Below are 17,701 nucleotides of genomic sequence, written 5' to 3' on the forward strand. Positions count from 1 at the left end.
TCATATTATAACTCAGAATGCACAAAATTTATATCATTTAAAGAATTATCTAATCGTTGCCACATGTTCTATTTAAGTACTATAATAAAGCTAGAACGATGTATAAAAGAAATTAAGCAAACAAAACAAAAAAGAGACAGTTTTTCACAGACGATTGAGTATTTCTAATTCAATTAATTCAGTTTTCACTTCGCGACAAGGCAAAAATACATAAAACCTCAAAATATCTGTATTAAAAATTACGAAGTAAATCTTAAACGCTTATTTCCTCGAAAAAATTCCAGAAAGGATTAAGCATGGTTTAAATAATAAATGAAGGCGTTTGCGATTTAAATAATAAATGAAGGCGTCTTTGTTGTTGCGAAGCTAAGTTTCTCTAGATTGGCAACACATCCGCTACTCAGCTGTTTCAAATGTAAACAAGGGCAATGGCCGCCATAAAATTAGGCTTAGCGGCACTTAAACAACTTTAAAATTGTTGATAATTCTAAAAATATTGCATACAGATATACTAAAGGCATAAGACCCTTAATCGGAAGATAAGAACAACACAATTCAATCATTTTTAAAGCAAAAAATGTACAATTTACAAACATATAAGAGTAAAGAAACTGAGATCACTGAGTCGGGTAGCAGAGTGGATATATATATAAATATATTTATATACGTTTGGTGCGGCCGATTGAAACCAAAATACGAGGTGCACATCTACATGTTATAGTAGTCTTATATACAAAATTTCAATGTTCTGAGGCTACTCCTTTTTGAGTTATGCGAGATACGTAAGTACATATGGACGTGCGTACATACGTTCGTACAGACGTCACGAAAAATTATCTTCAGAATTCATTTTAAAGCAGTTTTATAATTTTGTTGGAGGAAAAGAGTCTTTTATTCTGTCCTTACGTACAGATATCCACGCAAAAACATCGTTAAATTGCATTCGAAAGCGGTCAAAGTGGATATTTTCGTTGAAATATGCTGCCTGAAGCTTTTCGCGATTACAATACTTTCTTTTTACTTCGTACAAGGAAGTAAAAACACAGTACATATCTTTAAAATAGCCCAAAACTGTAATTTTGCAAATTATTCACTGCATAAAAGTAGCAGTAGTCTTTTATTTAAATCCAGGCAGAGAACAAAAATTGATTTAAATTAAACAAAAGTAAACAAAATGATATAGATAAGGGACGCATTAACTTCTCTTTCCCTGAATAGTTAGATTCTTGTGAACTATGCAGAACTCAAGTAAATGAAAACCTGGTGCCGAATATTAAACAGTAATAAATTCTTAAGGCAATAAAATAAATTATATGAAATATTTAACAATAACCACCGCTATACATATAGAGAATTTTTTATACGAATTTTGAAAATAATTAATTTATAGTACTTAAACCATAATATTCGGTTATAATGTATACATTTAAGTCTGCCAAAGCAGGTACACTTTGTATGTAAATAGTTAAAACGCTTGTGAAACGTCTCTATCTACAACAAATTGTGTTTCTCACGATTTCATTGTCCAATTATTGCTTATTAAAAGAACCATTTTTATGAAATTTTAAAAATGCCTTACGATACATCATGCAAGAGATGGCGGAACCAGAGCTCCAGTCAACTGAAATGCTTTTCATCTCTACTAATAGATGGCGCATCGTTTGTTCAAAGTTTACTGATTCTACATACGGCGGCATAGGAGCCTCCGTCGCTAGTAATCTCTGAGTTCTAGCCAGCATTCGTACAAGCCAGCATAATCATGCATAAGCATGTTCTAGCCAGCATAATCAAGGACGTTAGAACTCATGGAGATGTGTGTGTGTGATTATGGCAAAGCCTCGAGGGCTATCTGAGTAAGAGGAGGGATGCCTTCGTGGAGGACTTTCTAAGGGTAACTGGCTCGTATACACGTTACACATGGGGAAAACCACGAAAACGCCCATGCAGCCAGCCCGTTCGCGGGATTCGAACCTTGGACCGAACTACCAGCCTTCAGCGACTTTACCGCTCGGCCGCTGGCTCGTGGAGGGCTTAGACAGATTGACGTGCTCTAACCACACTCACCTTTGTTCCTGGTAGTCGTAAAGGATCGCTGATTCTTCACATCCTCTTTCCTTTACTTTTCTCGCCATTTCATTTTATTTCTACATTATGTAATTGCAATAATTTCTACATTATGTAATTGCATCCTGTAATTAATGAATGCTAGCATTAAAAGTATTGTGAACACAAAACAGTAACTATGTACTCAAACTATTATTTGATTATAATTTCTTATTCTAAGTATATATAATTCTCAAATTTTTCATGTTATATATATTACTTATGTTTCGAAAAAACTTAATTTGAATAAACAATGATAGAAATATGTAAACTTTACGTTGTTATTTTAAAACTCACACAACAAATGTGACTAAAAATCAAATCCAGTTATTATATATTTACTTGAGCACAAAATAAATGTAGTTATACGCATAAAAGTTAAGACCTGTAATGTAATTATGATCAGACATTAAAGTAAACTGTTTTCTTTTCCATGGAGAGCTAGCCACTCCCCCTCCCCTTGTTTACTTATCGTTTTGCTATCACATATAAGTTAATTACGAATATCACTTTTATTATTATTATGAAAAGGTAAATCTGAACACTATATATGTTTCTTCGTGTACTTTACACAAAGAAAATACTCAAACTCTTTCTTGAAGGCCATTGAAACACACGTTTCGATTATTCTACTTGTTTATGCCCGTTCTAAAACATTCTTTTACATTTACACGAAGTCGGAAATGTAGACATTATTTCGCTGTAACAATTCAGTGCCTTTCACATCTACGCATACAAAATCAGAAAACACACTGCGAACTCGAAACCAGCTGGAGTTTTACCTCGCTTCGCTTAGTAAGGTAATCGTTTTCTTGCTCTCACGTGGCGTGTGGCTTATTTCCTTCCCCCTGGCTTCACTTTCTTCGTACTGCAATAGCAGAGACGCCATCTCCATGCATTCTAATCTCCTTGGTACAAATACATCCATATTATTAAATACAACTTACTCGATTCCTCAAGCAAGTCAAGTATAATATATTGGTACAGGCCGTTAATGGTCGATTGTCTCTTACTAAGTGATAAGACACGGACATAGATAAAGCATAGTACTTTATGGTAAATCGCCAGGCAATATACTCGATATCGTAACGCTTGATTAGTCTTGAAGCAGCGCGGTTTGTGAATACTCTGAATTATAAAGCACAGAGCTGCGACAAGATTTAATTAGCGTCCCTGACTATGCAATGGTATAGTCAGTGACGCTAAATAATATAAGGCACAGTTTGTTCAACCGTAGAAATAAGGGGTTCTAAAATACATAGTGTGAATCTGAGAACATGTGGGCAAAACTATAGGGGTGATAGAATGCAGCTTTGCCATTTTAAATGGTACAAAAAAAGGTCGCTCTTTGCACCCAACGATCGTTAACTGGACTATGTGCTGTAAATAAGAAATATTTTTATTTCTTTGACTCATGTGCCATATTAATTGTTTTAAAATTAGTGGGACTGCATATGCTTTTCATTTTCATTGCACAGAAGACACCGCCCACATGGATCATCTGACTTCTCAGTCTCAACATTTGTGACTTGTTACTGTGGTGATGGCGATAAGGAGCGCGCCTTGCGCCCTCCGATAAGTGTGGCAACCCTAGAGGAGAAGTTTCTTACGAGTAGCGAGCAGAGCGAAAGAGGCAGGCTGTCGGGGAGTATGCGCGATGTTCCTAAATAAAGTTTAATTTTTTATTGTGCACTATGTCTTGTTAATATTTATATTAATGCAGTAAGAACATAATCTGTGATATGGAATTTGAGGATTGGTGGTAAAAACATAACAGGAAATCACCATAATGGTAACCCGGACTGTGTTAAATCGTATGAACAGTTCGCAAGCACTTTCGGTTTTGACTACAAGCCATCACTCAAGATCTCCAAACCAGAAGTAATGGATTACATCGGTCTTCGTCCTCCGGATCACAGATGAGTAGTAATTATAGATCATTTTATAATTCTGTTTACTACTTATCATTTAATTTCATTTTCTTTAGTAAAATTTTTGCTTTTATTTTGGCTTAAAAACCTTGCACAATGTCTGATGTTCATGTCGTCCAAATTCCGGTTTATAACCGATCAGACCCATCTTTATGGTTTATTATGTGTGAAAGTACTTTTGCTCTTGCCACCCCCAAACCTATCACAGAATCCATTACTAAATATAATTATGTAGTTTCTCATCTTCCTCCAGATATCGCATCACTAGTACGGGATTTACTTATGAAACCAGACCCTATTGATCCATATGCAAAGCTTAAAACTGAGTTAATAAATCGTTCAGGAGAATCTTCTCAGCAAGAAATTCGCCAATTATTATCTGGAGAAGAATTAGGTTCTCGAAAACCTTCCGATTTGCTTAGAAATATGAAACGTCGAGCAGAATCTTTAAATGTTCCTGATAACTTAATGTTAGAATTATTCCTTCAACGTTTGCCTTCGACTGTTCAGTCTATTTTGGCAGCGGTTTCCAATTTAACTGTAGATAAAGCTGCAGAAATTGTCGACAGAATTTTAGAAGTAAATCCAACCCCAGGGACTTGTGCCGTTTCTCGCACAGTCGATCAGTCTCTTGAGGATAAATTATTTAAACAAATAGAAAAATTAAACAAACGTATTGATCGCATTTCTCTTTCTCGTGGTCGCTCGCCAAATCGCGGAGATCGCAATAAGGAAAGAAGCAATTCCAAAAGGAGAGATTATTCTGTTTGCTGGTATCATAGACGTTTTGGGAAAAAGTGTAGAGATGACAAATGTACAAAACCTTGTTCATGGCAGGGAAACGAAACCAGCAAAGAATAGAGGCGACTTATTCTTTGCCTCAAGTTTCACGTCGCCTGTTCGTTCGTGACCGTAGAACAAACCTTTCATTCTTGGTCGATACCGGCTCTGACGTGTCCTTACTTCCAGCAAATAATTCTCAAAAACGGAATTCGTCCCAACAAACACTTTTCGCTGCTAATTCTTCTACTATTCATGTTTATGGTCAAAAAACACTTTCTTTGGATTTCAAATTAAGACGACAGTTTACATGGACTTTTCTTATAGCAAATGTTAGTACACCCATTCTTGGAGCAGATTTTCTCCATTTCTTTGAATTGGTGCCTGATCTCAGAAACAAATGTCTCAAAGATTTAAAAACGCATTTTAAAACCGTCGGTTGCGTGAAAAATGCAAGCATTTATTCAGTAAAAACTGTATTTAGTGATACACCATATCACAAAATTTTAAAAGAATTTCCTTCAGTTACTAGATTACCAGATCCTAACCAACCTGTTAAACATAACACCGTTCATTATATCATAACTAAAGGTCCACCTGTGGTTGCAAAACCTCTTCGGTTAGCTCCAGATCGCTTAAAAATAGCAAAACAAGAATTTCAAACTATGATGCAATTGGGGCATTTGAGACCTTCGAGCAGCAATTATGCATCCCCACTTCACATGGTTCCAAAAAAGGGAAGTCTGGAATGGAGACCTGTAGGAGATTATCGAGCATTGAACGCTCAAACAATAAAAGACAAATACCCTATTCCATGTTTAGCCGATTTTACTGCTGCATTGCACGGTACTAAAATTTTTAGTCATGTCGACCTGATTAAGGCATACCATCAAATACCAATTAACCCAGCCGACATCCACAAAACCGCCATATGCACACCATTCGGTTTATTCGAAAGTACCCGTATGCAATTCGGCTTATGCAATGCATCCGCGACTTTTCAACGTTTTATAGATGAAGTCACGCGGGATTTAGAAGGTGTTTACGCTTTTGTCGATGACTTGCTCATAGCCTCTAAAGATTCTGAGGAACATTGCAGGCATTTGAAAGCTTTATTTTCCAAACTTCAGGAATATGGACTTTGCATAAATGTTTCAAAATGCACCTTTGGTCAAACATCTATTGATTTCTTAGGTTTTCACCTTAGTGAAAACGGAATTGAACCTCTTCCTGACAAAGTCAAATGTATTTTAGATTTTCCTCAACCAACCACTCTCACTCAGCTTCGCCGATTTTTAGGCATGTTTAACTTTTACAGATGTTTCATACCTAAAGCAGCACATATTCTTTCTCCTTTAATAAAATTGTTAGAAGGCTATATTAATAAAAAGAAATCTCGTTCTCGTGTTCAGGATTCATCCCCACAATTAAATTGGAACGAGAATGCTGAACAAGCCTTTATTGCTGCCAAAAATGCCATTGCTCGGGCTACCCTTTTGAGACACCCTATTCCCGGAGCCCAGCTAAGCATCTGGGTAGATGCCTCAGACGTCGCAATCGGCGGCACACTTATGCAGTTGTCTCAACAAACATGGGAACCTATAGCATTTTTCTCTATGAAACTCAATAAAAGTCAACAGAAATGGTCCGCGTACGATAGGGAATTATTTTCTATTTATTCTGCAATTAAGAAATTCCGACACATGTTAGAGGGCAGAAATTTTATAATTTATACGGATCAAAAACCGTTAATATACGCTTTTAAACAGAACCCTCATAAATGTTCACCTCGACAATTGCGCCATTTAGATTTTATTTCTCAGTACTCTACTGATATTAGGCATGTGCAAGGTTCAAAAAACGTCGTTGCTGACGCTCTTTCAAGAATCGAAATTGATTCCATAACAAAATCTCCATTTTTGGATTTTAAAAAATTTTCGGAAGCTCAACGGCATGATCCGGAGGTACAAAACCTTCTCAAAAACAACACATCATCTTTGAAACTGGAATTTAAACCGTGCCAATATTCTGATGGTAATATTCTTTGTGACATATCAACAGACATTCCTCGTCCATTTGTTCCGAATTCCTTTCGCATACTCATCTTTAATCATCTGCATAATCTGTCACATCCAGGAATTGCAGCTACTACGAAGCTTATTTGTTCTCGTTATGTATGGCCCGATATGAAACGTCATATCAAAAATTGGGTGAAATCCTGTGAATCTTGCCAAAAATCGAAAATTACTAGGCATACTAAAGCACCACTGGGCACATTCTCTCTTCCTGATGCACGTTTTTCAGAAATCCATATGGATATCGTCGGACCGTTACCTCCATCAGAAGGCAATGTGTACCTTTTGACTCTAATAGATAGATTCTCCAGATGGCCTGAAGCCATTCCCATCCCGGATATGAAAACGGAAACCATTTGCAGAGCCATCTTCAACTGTTGGATATCTCGTTTTGGCTGCCCATCGATCATAACAACAGACCAAGGTTCTCAAATGAGATCCGCACTTTTTGCAGAATTCACGCGCATTTTGGGTACGAACAGAATCACAACAACAGCCTATCATCCAATGTCAAACGGCATTGTTGAACGATTTCATCGACATTTAAAATCTTCTCTCAAGGCTCACGAGACCAATAACTGGACTGAAACACTACCAGTTGTTATGCTTGGTATTCGGGCAGCCGTAAAGGAAGATCTACAGTCATCTTGTGCTGAACTGGTGTACGGCACAACTCTCAAGCTGCCTAGTGATATGATAACGTCATCTAAGATATCTCCGTATGACACACAATTTATCACGAATCTTAGGCATAGAATGCAACAATTGAATCCAATAGCAACATCTGCACATTGCCAAGAAAAATGTTACGTAAGTGCTACCTTAAAGTCGTGTACGCATGTATACTTACGTGTCGATCGAGTAAAGCCACCTCTGTGCCAACCATACACAGGTCCGCATAAAGTCCTTTCTAGAACGGACAAAACTTTCACAATTGATGTTAACGGTCTGAAATCTACTGTGTCTATAGACCGTGTGAAACCAGCCTATTTGCTTTCGGACTCTAATTTGCCTGAACTGAAAACAAATAAAGACTTAAAGACAGTTCAGCAGAATAAATCTGCAAACGAACTCTCTAAGACACAAACTGTCACCAGATCGGGAAGACATGTTCACTTCCCTAAGAAACTTGCTTCTTACATAACAATTTAAAACATTTTTTTTAAATTCATATCTTAACATATTTCTTGTTATTTCATGTTTATTATATGTGTCAATACCTTGTTATATATTGAATTTCATTTTGATCTTTTCTAATTTTATATTCTAATTTTGTAATCATAAAAAAAATACCCGACAGCACGGATACTCTGAGATAATTTCATAACCTATGTCGTTCCTTTGAATAGCCATTAAAGGAACTGGGGGGAAACTCTGTGGTGATGGCGATAAGGAGCGCGCCTTGCGCCCTCCGATAAGTGTGGCAACCCTAGAGGAGAAGTTTCTTACGAGTAGCGAGCAGAGCGAAAGAGGCAGGCTGTCGGGGAGTATGCGCGATGTTCCTAAATAAAGTTTAATTTTTTATTGTGCACTATGTCTTGTTAATATTTATATTAATGCAGTAAGAACATAATCTGTGATATGGAATTTGAGGATTGGTGGTAAAAACATAACAGGAAATCACCATATTACCTACCCTTTTTCCCTCCACGGTTTTAGTAAAAGAAAAGGAAAGTGGACGTGAAGAACGACTACCAGGAACAAAAGTGGGTGTGGTTAGAGCACGTCAATCTTTCTAAGCCACGACTACTAACAGCATGCTTTCCCCCTTTTTTGTCTTCCCTTGGATTGTGTAGAGGGCATCTCCATGAGCCAGCGACCGAGCGGTGAAGTCGCTGAAGACTGGTAGTTCGTTACGAGGTTCGAATCCCGCGAACGGGCTGTCTGCATGGGCGTTTTCGTGGTTTTCCCCATGTGTAACGTGTATACGAGCCATTTTTTTTGGACTTTGAATACTGAATTTTAAATTTTACTCATGATGCAGTATTTAATTGTTGATTTTGCTTTATTTTTTCTTTTATTTGTACAAATTTGCAACTTTCAGCACAACTATCAGAAATGCTACTCAACCAGTTGCGATTTCGACAGCTACACCCGTGACAAAGTGGTCACGCCCCTCTCTACCATTCACTGAAACGAAAAAATCTCAAAAATTTTCAGATTTTATATTGCGCCCAAAGGGGCGTTTTTTAGCTTTTTGTGTGATACCTTTATTTATTATATAGCATATGCTTCGCATTTAAACCGAATTTCTGATACACAGTCTGGCACGCAGGAGATAATTTTTTTTTTTTTTTTTTTTTTTCCGTTGAGTGTTGACCCAGCTCGATTTGAAATCGTTGACACTGTTAATCAAATATTCGTTAAAGTTTTACAAAATATCAAATAGCTAATAAAAGAAATTCCACATTCGTAATTCCAGATGCCCGTATTCAAGTGGAAGACTACGTTATTCAAAATTTGATGGTACCGTTGTTTTTTCGCAGTGCGAGAAACATACATACATTGATGAAGATACTTCATCATTTTATTTCTTTCAATATAATGCAGAGTTCAAACCGTCGGTGGTTACAATTATAAAGTGAAACGCCGTTTATAATGAACTAACGCAAAATGCCAAAACGAAGTTAAAATCTTAAAGCATAAGTTAAAATGTTTTATATGAAATCATTCTTTGCAGATTAAAAAGCCGTGGCCAGTTTTAAACTGCTCGGGATCCGTAGCATTAAGAACACAGTGATTCAATTTAGAGACCCACGTCAAGTGATGAAGATTTTAAAGCCAAGTATTTCAACATTTCTCACAAATCATGAAATTCACTTCTCCTTCGAAGCCCCCCAGCTTCCAAAATCTGAGCAACCGATTCCAGCTGGGGGCGAAATGACAACTATGGAACGTCAAACGATGTGACGACTTTTTGTTTCTTGATCATTTTTTATTTTATACTTCAGACAAAAATAACCGTACCCGTAACCCTTTTGGGGAGGCAGATCAAGTACTACCATTTTTCACTTCACATCCGCAGAAACTTTCGCCGCCCTTTATTTACTTATTCTTTTATCAAACTTACATGGTTTTTCTGCGGAACTGCATTATTTCCGAGCAAAAGAACTGTATTTTAAAGTTACGGTCACGGTCAAAGAATCGATTCTCAAGGTGAATTTATGAGTGATTTGATTTTGGTTGAATAATTTCCAGATCCCTCAGAGAAACTGAGTGGAAAATTGCTGATGTCGTCGCATTTTCTCAACCTCTGCCACCTCGGAGACCATTTTATTTCGTGTCTCTATTTATCGGCAGATAGAGATTGGTAACGTTAAGATGGTAGGTATAGAAATCTCTATAAATTTTGATTTAATAAGTTAGTTAAATTTATAAAGCATTTAGAAATATATTAAAATAATAGTTAGTTAGTTAAAAATAGTTAGTTAAATTTATAAAGCATTTAGAAATATTTGTATGAAGGGGGATTTCTTCATGGAGGAGTTCTTAGGCGAAATTGACGTATTCAGAAGTCGCAGACTGGGAATCGTCCAGAAAATATTATGCATCTAAGATCTTTCTGGAGTTTGGAATCGAAAACGAATTATACACTTAAATTGAGATGTATCGGCTACTTTGCATCTAATCATAATAACTTCATTTGATGTGCCTTTTTGAGATATGACAGTGAGCTGTTTATTTTAGAAGGTCCTCCATGTCTGGATCCTTTCCCATACTTGGAAAACCTTGCGTGCCTTGTCATAACAATTAAACAAATATTTGCCGCCTAACCGTTAGCGACACTCACCGCCGTGCTGACAGACCCGGACTTGAATCCCGGAGACGGATGTTTGTAAATATATAGTGTCTGTGCGGCATGGGGGCACTCTAAGTAAGCAGCGAGCCGAAAGTTCTGTCGTGAGTTTGATGTTAGGGGAAGACGGGTGGGAGACTTTTGGACTCCCCCCCCTGCCGAGATGCTCTCCATCAAAATTTGGGGCGGAACTGAGTTAAATCGCACTGTCTCGTGTAAGGAGCTCAAGGTTATTGCCAATGACAGGCGTAAACTTGCGCTCCTTGCCACGAGGAATTTTATGGGCTTAGGCTGACTACAGTACAGATAAGTGAGTATTAGCAACAACAACAACATGCAAATATTTTTTTAACTTGGAACATTAAGCGGAAAAATTTAAATTGGCGTTAATTTTATATGAAACCCGTGACAGTCTAAGGTCTTGTTACGCCCGAATTTTGCATTTTACATAAGCGAATAGATTTTCCAATATACCGGGTGATCAAAAAGTCAGTATAAATTTGAAAACTTAATAAATCACGGAATAATGTAGATAGAGAGGTAAAAATTGACACACATACTTAGAATGACATGGGGTTTTTGTTAGAAAAGCAATAATCTGATCAGAAAAGCAATAATTAACATAACAAATTAAAACAAAGCAAAGATGATGTTCTTTAAAGGACATGCTCAATATGTTCACCATCATTCCTTAACAATAGCTGTAGTCGAGGAATAATGTTGTGAACAGCAATGTAAAGCATGTCCGGAGTTATGGTGAGGCATTGGCGTCGGATGTTGTCTTTCAGCATCCCTAGAGATGTCGGTCGATTACGATACAGGTGACAGGTGACAGCAGGACAGGGCACCCGGACGGCTTTCTATGACTACTCGGGTATTACCCTGGCCCTGCAACCATCTAGAGACTTCACAGTTGTAAGACGCTTTTATGCCAATTATGTTTATTGCATGTGCCCTATTCCGGCCTGCAGAGGTCTATGCCCATTTTTTCTAGTTTGGCCATTATGCTTTTAAGCTTTTGCCGCGTGCCTCGATGTTTTACGAGAAGGCGTTTGAAAGGCAGAACATTGGTAGTTGGGAATTTGATGTGCCATTCTGCTGTTAACGGGCACTCCGTGACATAATGGTCTGGTGAGCCCACGTTGTCACAAACACACATATCGGTTGTTGCTAGACCCCTTTCTGCAAAGTACGTCGGAAAGGGGCCGTGGCCTGTTATGTATCGCGTGAGGTAGGGCGCTGAGATGAGCCGGTCCACCTCTACCTTGGGCAGGAACTCATATGCTCTGCGCCCTTGCGGGATTTGGTCCCATTCATTCTGCCAGTTTCCAATGGCGGACTCCTCTATTTGCCTCTTTAGGCATGACCGGGACAGGGGCACCTGAATCTGCTCCGTTTCCTCATTTTGGGCAGCCTTCTTGGCAAGAGCGTCTGCTGCTTCATTTCCCTGGATTCCGGCGTGCACCTTCACCCAGGAAATTTGGATTCTCATTGACTTTTCTTGTAGACGGAGGACTTCTTGCAGGTGCGAGATTAGTGCGGAGCGCTGGGGAGGGTTGTTGATAGCATAAATGCTTGACAGGCTGTCAGTAAATATCGTAGCTCGACTCTGCCGTGTGTCAATTGCCCATTTCACTGCCTTTGTGAGGGCAACTACTTCCGCTTGGAACACTGAGTTCTGTGCGCCCAGACGGCCCTTCCATTCCTTTGCTATGTTTCCATTTATATAGGCTATATAGGCACTGCCTACAGCGTTATCAATTGCGACTTCAGGTAACCCCAAAGCCAATAATCGCACGGACTGAGGTCTGGGGACCTGGTAGGCCAAGCATGACGAAAGTGGCGGCTGAGCACACGATCATCACCAAACGACGCGCGCAAGAGATCTTTCACGCGTCTAGCAATATGGGGTGGAGCACCATCCTGCATAAAAATCGTACGTTCCAGCAGGTGTTTATCAGTCAGGCTGGGGACGATGCGATTCTGTAACATATCGGCGTACCTCTCACCCGTCACGGTAGCGACCAGAATCACGCATTTCCTCGAAGAAAAAAGGCCCGATAACAGTAGATGTGGTAAATCAACCCATACTTTTGAACCTTTTTTTGGTTCTAATAAAACCCCATGTCATTCTAAGTATGTGTGTCAATTTTTACCTCTCTATCTACATTATTCCGTGATTTTTTAAGTTTTCAAATTTATACTGACTTTTTGATCACCCGGTATTATTTGCATATACTCCTCTATTTTTCCGTTGCCAAAGTGCATTAAATAAAGAATGATTTTTATGAAGATTAAGTAATATAGTCATTTGGTAAGTTTTAAAGCATACTTTTAATTGCAGCCATGTCCAGAATTATCCTGGCATGCATGAAGTCAATAATTTCTTAAAAAGTGTCAGCCCCAATTTTATGAATATATGTAGAATGATACATAAGAGTACAACACACTAAAAAAAAATAAAAATAAAAATAAAAATAAATAATAAATCTTATATGGACACCACATAACGTCTTTGCACAGCCCATTAAATTCTCTCTATTTTTTTGCTGCATTTAAGTTTATTTTCTCGAATCTCATTATATATATATTTCCCGTTCTCACTTCGCGGCAAGTCAAAAATACAAAAAACTCAAAACATCTCCATTAAAAATTTCAAAACACAAAACACCAAATACAATTAAAACAGTTTTAAAAAAATTAAAATTAAAATTATTCTACGAAAATCAAGTAATTCAGGCAGCGGGCAAGAAGGCAGAAGATTAATTTGGTCCCACTCGGCAGTAAGACACTAAACTTCTAAGAGTTTCAAATGTAAACAAATGGCGGTTTCATTAGTCTTAGTATCACATTAATAGCTTTTAAATTGTTCCTAATTCTGCACCTATTGCATGCAGATTAAACAAAAGCATATAAACCTTAACCGGAATATTAGAAAAACATAATTCAAACATTACCGAACCGGGTAACAGAGTGGGTATATGTAAGGAAAATAAAGAATATCACCACTTCATTAGGCTTAGGAGCACTTAAACAACTTTTAAACTCTTCATAATTCTACAACTATTCGATGCAAATTAATAAAGGCATAAAACCCCTAATCGGAACATAAGAACAACATAATTCCATTGTTTTTAAAGCAAAAAATTGTCAATTTACCAACATATAAAAATAAAAAAATTTGAGCTCACCGAGCTGTAGAACAGAGCGGATATATATATATGCTTTTGTTTCGGCCATTGCGACAAAAAAGGGAGGCGCACAAGTTCTTGTTATAACAGCCCTTATATCCTTTCAACGTTCTGAGGCTACTCGTTTTTGAGCACAAAAAAGTCTTTTCTGAATTTATTTTAAATCCATTTTGCAATCTGGTTTGGGAAAAAGTGTCCCTTATTCTGCTCTTGTGTACAGATATCACGCAAAAACCTCTTTAAATTAGATTCGCTAGCAGTCAAAATATATATTTTTGTTGAAATATTATTCCCGAAATTTTTCGAGATTACATTACTTCCTTTACTTCATAGAAGGAAGTAAAAAGAAGTAAATAATTTTCTTAGACTTCTCGATTAATCAATTTTTCTGCAAACTGATTAAACTATTATTAAATATTTATATGTAACATGGAAATAAATAATTGTTTGTAACTACATTTCCTTGCATTTATTGCATTGTTCCAGAAATAAAAAGCTCACATTATTTTAAAATCTTCGGAAAAATTTAATTATTTTACCAAAACAAAATATCGAATGCAAAAGAGGAAAAAAATGCACCATTTCCTGTAAAAGACAAAAAATAATTCACCGTTTTCATCAATAGATAAAAAAACTAACTCGTATTTTTATCGTAAAAATAGATAAGCGCAAAAAATGAAAAAAATCACCATTTTGTGTAAAAGACAAAAAATAATTCACCGTTTTCAGCAAAAGATAAAAAACTCGTATTTTATACTTCTTATCGTAAAAATAGACTTGTGCAAAAGATGAAAAAAAAATGCATCTGATTACAATATGTAATTTTTTCCTATCAAAATGAATTAAATACATATCGAAAAATATCCAGTCTAAAAGTTAAAGTTTGTAAACGAGAAAAATTTTATATTTGAATATTTCAGTTACAATATATCATGTCAAAGAAATTACAGTAACACGCTGAAGATTTTTAAAAATGATAATCTGGGAAAAAGTACAAGTATTTCGCTTTTCTTATTAGAAATAATATCTAGTGTTGCCATTGTATAAAACTGAATCTTGACTGCTGAAAAACATTTAAATCTACCTCAAAAAGACTTTCAGTTTTTAAAGCTCACTTTCAGCACTTTTTGAAATTAAAGGAAATAAAAAAAATTACAAAGAAGGTTCATATTTTTGATCTGATATATATCTGAGAGGGTTTATATTTTTGAGGGAGATTTTCTATGACGCATATAGAGAAACTAATTATTTGTATGTAAATTATTGTAAACAACTTTGTTTCTTACTACATCTTTCAGTAGTATGAATTGTTGTTCAGCACACTTTTCAGAACAATTCATGACGTTTCGATCTTGATGAAGTTTGTAATTTTTTACGGCAATTAACTAGAAAGTATAATCACAAACTGTAGATACTCATCGGCAATCTGGTTCTTTTTCTAGGCTTATTAATTTTCAACTACGAAAATAAACTGTTCCCATGTAAATGTACTCAAAGCGAATATTCTTGCTACAAAGATTCGTAGCTGAAGATATTTATCTTTTGACAAATTCTAATAACGGTCAATCAAATTTGTATCTTCAAATCTTCACAGTAGAAATTAATTAGCTAATAACGGTTAATCAAATTTGTATCTTCAAATCTTTGAATAAGATTTATGTCATAGTAGAAATTTATTAGCTAATAACGGTTAATCAAATTTATATCTTCAAATCTTTGAATCAGATTTTACAGTAGAAATTAATTAGCTAATAACGGTTAATCAAATTTTTATCTTCAAATCTTTGAAGAGGATTTATGTCACAGTAAAAATTAATTAGCTATTAACGGTTAATCAAATTTATATCTTCTAATCTTTGAATAAGATTTCATAGTAGAAATTAATTAGCCAATAACGGTTATCAAATTTGTATCTTCAAATCTTTGAATAAGGTTTATATCACAGTATAATAACTTAGTTCCATTTGTAGATTTTCCGAAGAGTTACTCATGTTCGTTTTTCGTAATGAGGATAAAGTAAAACTGGGCTTCAAACTATTAAAATCTTAAATGAACTGGGAATAAATTTTCTAAAACATTTCATTACTACTACTTTCCGAACAAACCCGGTATGCATAAGATTTTTTTTGCACAGGAAAGAGGTTTGGTTTGGTTTATTTGTTTACGGCAAAGGGCACGAAGGCTATCTGCTTACAGTAAGGGGTACATTCGTGGAGAACCTTTTAAGGTAAATTGACTCGTATCCATGCTGCATAAGGCTAATATCCACGTTACAAGCAAACCGTCATGCAACCACATGTTTCGCCTATTATTTGGAATCGAGGCCGAACTACCAGCGTCTAGCAACGTCACCGCTTGGCTGCTGGTGAGCAACACAAGGGAAAAACACAGCTTGTTAAAAAAACTGTTTAATGTATGATTCTTGTGGTATAAAATAATTGTTGTTGCAAAGCGTTGTTTAAAGCCCAGAGAAAATTGTTATTTGAATAATTAGTTTAACACTGTATTGAACAACATACTTTCATAACGTTAAAGATAAATTCAGCAATTAATAAAAGCACCTATTTATGTCAGACGTGATTTTATTCTAACTGAAAAGCAATAATATCTTTAAGAGGTGTTATAAAAGGGCAAATTTATTTTCAAAATTATCATAAATAAAATATTTGCTTACGTTAAAATAGTGAACAAACTTCTACATATCTCATTCAATAATTGACTGTCAAAAAGGCAAATGATAAACAAGAATAAATGATCAAAATCGTAAAAAACAACCTTATATTTAGCGTAGGTATAATGAAACACTCAATCGATTTCGAGGGCAGCTAAAGGTCCCTCCTCATCAGGAGAAAGAAATACATAGAAAGAAGAAAATAGGAGAAGGAGTCACAGAAACACGTAGTGCTTATCAGCACTGCACGTGGTTATAACTAGATTTTTAATCAGAGTTGCACTGGCCGCCTACTTTTACTGAGCCAGGCTGTCTGATCAAGCATAAAGAAATATTAGCGAAGTTAAAATAGGGAGCGAGGGGCAAATGCACATTACGCTCAAAATCTGAACTTCAAATAATGGAAAGCAACCACTGAACGGATTTTTATACCCTCTGGTAGTACCAAGCGCGAGGAGGTAGCGCCATCTATCGGCAAAAATAATTGAATTAAGATAGTAGAATTTTAAAGGCATTAGGAAGGACTGGATTGGACTTCAAATCATTAACTAAACTTTCTAAATCTTTGTGAATGTGAAAAGCCTCAAGAAAATCCAATTCGCCTATGGAAGAAGCCTTTTGGATGATTTTTGCAGACCCAAAATCAAAATTATGGTTAAAAGTCCAGCTATGATACGCTATTGAAGACTTGTTAATTTCGCCTTTTTTGACATAAGATTCATGTTCCTTGATACGAAACTTCAACGCTCTTTTTGTTTGGCCAATATATCTTAAACTACACTGACATGATATACTATAAATTCCCCAAGAATTTAAGACAGAAACGCAATCTTTTAGAATCGAAGGGTGAATTTTATTAATAGGGGAGAAACCGACTTGAAAATTGAATTTCTGGAGAATCCGTGCAATTTTATAGCTAACAGAAGGATAAAATGGAAGCACGACAAGGTCATTAATATTATTTCTAACAGTGGAATGTCTTCTTTGATGGGAATCTGAAAATTTTTTGACGGCTTTATCAATAATCACGGGAGAAAATCCACGGTCAATCGCAACTGCTCTCAAATAATTAAGTTCATTGGTAAGCAAAGATTCAGAGGAACAAACTTTTAGCGCGCGGAAAACATAATAGTAAAAAGAAGCCATTTTTTGCT

The sequence above is a fragment of the Stegodyphus dumicola genome, chromosome 11 (assembly GCF_044657685.1).
Source record: "Stegodyphus dumicola isolate Sdum_Otavi_A_Nest chromosome 11, ASM4465768v1".
NCBI lineage: Eukaryota > Metazoa > Arthropoda > Arachnida > Araneae > Eresidae > Stegodyphus > Stegodyphus dumicola.